General features: G+C 42.5%; 1 protein-coding gene across 7 annotated transcripts in view; it reads left to right on the top strand.

Moving 5' to 3' along the window:
* Positions 1-275: 275 nt before the first annotated feature.
* UBAP2 (ubiquitin associated protein 2) overlaps positions 276-5,323 on the top strand; it is a 105,011-nt gene continuing 99,963 nt past the window's right edge. For all 7 annotated transcript variants that reach the window (XR_009447649.1, XM_059657139.1, XM_059657137.1 and 4 more), the window contains exon 1: positions 276-401. The gene's annotated coding sequence lies outside the window, so the exon portion shown is untranslated. The remainder of the gene's footprint in view (positions 402-5,323) is intronic.

Raw genomic sequence — 5,323 nt, 5'->3', positions numbered from 1 at the left:
TCACGTGATGCGAGCAGGGCAGCGACGTGGGGCGGGGTTGACTTTTGAAGTCATCACAGCGCGACAACGAGCTGCAGTTGTGGTCATCCTGGGTGTTGTTGATAGTTCGCTCCTGATAACTCCTGTAGAATATCCCTTATGTGCTCCATCCCCGCGCCTCCCCTGGCCTCGGCGCTGGGGGACTTCCCCGGGTGGTGTTGGGGGCCGCAGAGGAAGCGATGAGCTCGCTCCACGGGCGGGCTGGTGAGCTGCGCGTGGTGACTCCTCCTTCGCCCGTGACGTAGAGGTCACGTGACGAGACGCGCTGCCTCTGCTGCCGCCGCCGCTTTGTAAGAGGCACATTGGCAGGTAACGAGCGGCGGCGGCGGCGGCGGGTGCCGAGTCCAGCGCGAACAGCAGCGGTAATTGGCACCTTCTCTCTCTCTTCCCAGTTCCAGGCCCTTCATCGCGCTTTTTAGCGTTGGGTTCAGGTCTTCTTTTCTTCAGCCCCGTTTATCCTGCCCCAGTGCCCACCCGTGAGGACCGGGCCGAGCTTCCTTCGTCGGCTTCAAGCGTCCTCCGTATGCCCAGGCCCGGGCGCCCTCCTTCCTCTCCCCATCCTGTTGCCCCGCGCTGCTTCCTGCCTACCCGGGGCCTGGTCGGCCCGGCCCCACCCAGCCTCAGGGGGCTCATTCCCCTCCCCCCTTCAGGTTTCTGCCCTGGAGGGTGTGGTTTTCCCCTCCCACCTGAGTCCCTTCCTGTCCTCTGGAGCTCCCGCACCACGCTGGCGCTCCCCATCTTGACCATCTTTCCGTTTTCACGACTGTCGCTCGCTAGTCCTGGGACTGGACCTCTTAGAGCTCAACTTCTGCGCTCTCTAGCCGTTCCCGGCTTACTCGGAGGCATAGTTCGGCTCCACTCCTTTTCATTCTGGAAGGCTTTGGTGACAGTCTCTGGGGACTCGGTTTTCTCAGTCCCAGTTCCTGTTGGCGCTTTGTAAACTGAAGCGCTTTCTGTTATAATATCAAAAATGCCTTAGTGCATTACATCTTTTTTGCCTCTGAATCACTTTCTCACTTGGCTGCCCCACCTTTCCCCGTGGGTTTTCAATCCAATTAATTGCCCAGGCATCTCAAGTGCCACCACTCTGTCTTGTCCTTGTTTTCCCTGAGTTGATGCCATCATCATTCCTGTTATTTCCTGTTAGACATAGTCCTGTAGTTTACTACCACCTCCGTTGGATACTGTTTCTACTTACGTCCAACATATATTGTCTGCCAGTATTTAGGCTTACTGTCTTCTTTAGAACCTGTGTGTCCTAACAACTGAGAGTTTTTTAAGGTCTCCATAAGGTATCCAAAGATCATCTTATTTGAAGGGCATATAATTAAACTTTTTGGTGAAACCAGATCTTTTGTATTTTCTATTATGATAGTACTTTTTAAACCAAGAGGTGTGCGAGTAGTGTTTTCCTCACATTTTGCCACGAGGTATACATTTTTTGTGTATGTCAGTTTGTCTAATAAAGGTGGTTGGAAATGGAGATAATATTTAAGAGCTCCTAAGTCCTAGGCATTGGGTTCCCAGATTGGGTTGGTTCCTGTCTGTCTCAGGAAGGGGAATAAATTTCACTGTCTTTAGATGATAGGGTCTTCCAGTACATCACACCTTTTACCTTCCTACAAGGACCCCTCGGCTTGGGCTATCCTCCCATTGCTGTGACGGCTTCCCTTATCTGTCATTTGGCAGAAATGATTAGTTTCCCACACTCTTCTGCTCGTTTCCAGTGAGTTCCTCCTAATCGCCCCTCCCCGCTTACAGCTAGTTCACATGTCTAATGAGATTTCTCCCCTTATCCTGCTTGTTTCCCACAGCTCTGATTTCCTCTTTTTGCTTCCTTGTTGCCTCTGACCTTCAATAATTAAGAAATGATTCAGAGAAGGGAGATTTGTGTTAAGATGGAAATGTGGCTGGAAATGGTGGCATGGGAATGAGGCCATGGGAAAGGTTTGTGGTAATTGCCTCTCTTGCCTGTTTCCTGCCGCTCTGGTTTCTTCTGGCCTCTCTGTCTTTAAATGTGGGCTGGACCAGCAGTAGTCACATGGAGCTGCCTTTAGGATAAGGCTGGAACAACAATAACACCTCTGCTTCCCTTTCCTGGCAACTGGTGCAGCCAGTGCCCTGCTCACCAGAGTGTCCCCTGGTTATTAGCCTGAGTGACTTTTATTGTTTGGAAAGGAATAGTAGAACATGAAGAAGAATAGGTTTACTTCAGTATGCGCTGTGTCTTTGTAGGAACTGGTTTATATCTCTACTGCCTTAAGTATAAACTATATGTAGAAAATATAAAGCAGTCTTGAAGATTTGAACTGGTCTTAAGTGAAGGCTTTACTTTGTAAGGGTTAGTCTTTTTGTTTTAAGTATATTTTTATTGATTTTAGAGAGGAAAGAAGAGGGAGAGATAGAAACATCAATAATGAGAGAATCATTGATCAGCTGTCACCTGCACCCCCCCCCCCCCCCCCCCCCCCCATCGAGCCCACAACCCAGGCATATGCTGGTGACCGGAATCGAATGGGCTAGGGCTGTAAGGGTTAGTCTTGAAGTGTTGATTTTCTAGACCTTTTTTAAAAATGATGACTTTAAGATTTATTTTTGTTATAAGACACTTCCTTTTTGATGTAAGTGTATTGTGAAGGATTAATACCTGCTCAAAAGAAGCTGTCTGTGTGAATTCACAGACTGAAGTTCCTTTGCTCGTAAACATCTATCTTATTTTTCGTTGTGAGGTATCCTGTAGGTCAGCAAATACCAGTTAGCTCAGAGTTCTTAATTTGAGTAAATGGAGTGTCCTTTAAAAGTTCAGTGTAATGGCACCTGTGGTGTTGACTGATGAGGTGGTGAATCGATGATATATCTTAGAAGCAGCTGTTTTTTTTCTTTTCACCCCACCCCCACCCCCCAAAAAAGAAAGTGGAAATTTAACTTGGAGGCAGAAAGAGGGAAGATTTATAGGAAATAATCGCCATGTAAGCCTGTGGTAGGTTTTGAAGTAACTTGACCCAACTATCAAATAAATATGTGTGAATAGAATCCTTTTTTTTTTTTCCTTTTTAAGTCCAAGAACCAAATTAATCAGTTTTGTTTAGACAATTATGCTGCATCTCCTGATATCTCCCACTTTTTTTTGTTTTCTTGACTTTTTTTTCAAAGATGCTGCATTCCTGTACTTTTTAAAGAAAGTATATTTTAGTTTTGAAATTTCTTCCCATGGGTTTTGCAGGCCAGTTTTGTGAATTTCTGCCTGACATAGCATGTGTAGTACAGTGAATTTCAATTTTCAGGTAATTCATTTTCACACTGGGGCTATGAAATACATGGAATTGGAACCCAGTTAACTATCTGGAGTTAATTTATGAAATTCGGCTTGGATTAAAGAGTAGGTATTTTATTTACAACTAGGCAGTGCACTCTACTTTTAAAAGTTGTTGGGAATTTGTTGCTTGGCTTTCTTCATTTGGAACACTAAAAGTAATAGAACATATATTTGATTGGGTCTAAAACTTATCCCTTCCTCCTTTCTCTTCTATTTTTCTTTCTCTTTTTCTTTCCATTCTCTTTTCTTGCCTTCTTCTGTCCCTTCATCCCATATAAAAACACTCTCAACACTGTCTTCAACTAGGAGATTGTAGGAGTTTTTATTCTACTTGCCACCATAATATGCTGCGTCCCAAGCAAGCAGATGAAAAAAAAATAACTTTGTAACCACATGGGCTTTTGGTGCAAGGTGTGTAGTTCTGTCTGTATTGTGTGTGTGTCTACCCAACTTGAATGTATGTTCTTTGAAGGGTGGGATTTTTCATTTGATGACAGTGTTTGGCATTGGCAAATCATTAAACGAGATAAATGGGCTTAAAAAATACAAATTTAACAAATAGGGTTTAGGAAAAAAAAAAAAGAATGGCTTTAGGATTGATAGGTAAACCTAAGTTTAAATTGTTTTTTAGACCAAATCAATAGCCCCCCCCCCCCTTTTCTCAAATTAATTTACCAATTTCCAATTTAGAGTAGGTTTTTAAAAATTTATTTTAAAAAATATTTTTATTGATTTCAGAGTAGAAGTGAGAGATACAAACATCAGTGATGAGAGAATCATTGATTGACTGCCTCCTACACACCCCCTTCTGGGGATCTAGCCTGAAACCTGGGCACGTGCCTGACTAGAATTGAACTGTGACCTCCTGGTTCATAGGTTGAAACTCAACCACTGAGCCACACTGGTAGGGCTAGAGTAGGTTTTTGGGTCACGTTGGCTGACACTATTTTACCTAACAAAATACACTTGAGAAAGTTTGGGGAGGGAAAAAGTAAAAATAATTATTGGCTTAACATTTTAGTATAAATTCTTGCTCTCTTTTCTTTACATAAAGTATATACTTTTAAAAAAGTCATAGAAGATGTATGCGGTATAAGAGCACATGCAGACTTTTCAAAAACAAGAATAAAATGACCAACCATTAGAAGGAAAGCATTATGGCTACCTAAAAGCCCCTCCCTTTACCTAAAAGCCCCTCCCCTCCCCGTGTATGCCGTCTCCCAAGGCATTCCTTTCCCTCTTTTCCAGAGGTAACCATTACTCTACATTTTGGGTTTATGATTTTTTAGAATTATTTTTATTTCATATATGTGTATGTCCATAAACTGTATATAGTGTATATTGCCCATTTTCAATCTTGATCTAAAGGAAATTTTATGATACTTTCACTCTTACATCTTTTATTTTTATTATTTCACTCTTAAATGTTTTAGATTCATCCATAGTTGACCCTTACAGCTATCAGTCACTGTCAGTAGTGTGGTAGTCCATTGTAAGGATATGCCGCATCCTATTGTGATGGATCTTGTCTCATTTCCAGGTGTGTGTGTGATTACAGATTATAGTTGTCTCCTTATGAACATTTGCACGTTCTCTCTCCCACCAAAACAGATTTCTCAAGGTTATATATATAATTGGGAGTGGAAATTTGGGGCTGTGTGTGGGATATTTGTAACTTTACTAGGTAATCCCAGACTGTTTTCCATAGTGTTGTATAGTCATTCTTTATTAGGTTTCTCATCAGAACACAGAATATTGAGTGACTCTTTTCTCAGTTCTCCTAAGGTGTTACACAACTGGTATCATTCTAGAAGTCTAGGGAAGAAGTTTAATTCATATAATGGATACCTTAGACATTGAAACTTAATTTTCAAGACTGAATAGTTAAGAGTCACACATCCTTGCCAACATTTGATAGTGCTTTAATTTTTAGTTTAAGCCAATTTTAGTGGGATGTTTTAGATTCAT

Source organism: Myotis daubentonii, chromosome 11 (genome assembly GCF_963259705.1).
Source record: "Myotis daubentonii chromosome 11, mMyoDau2.1, whole genome shotgun sequence".
Taxonomy (NCBI): domain Eukaryota; kingdom Metazoa; phylum Chordata; class Mammalia; order Chiroptera; family Vespertilionidae; genus Myotis; species Myotis daubentonii.
This window is presented reverse-complemented; position numbering and strand designations above follow the sequence as displayed.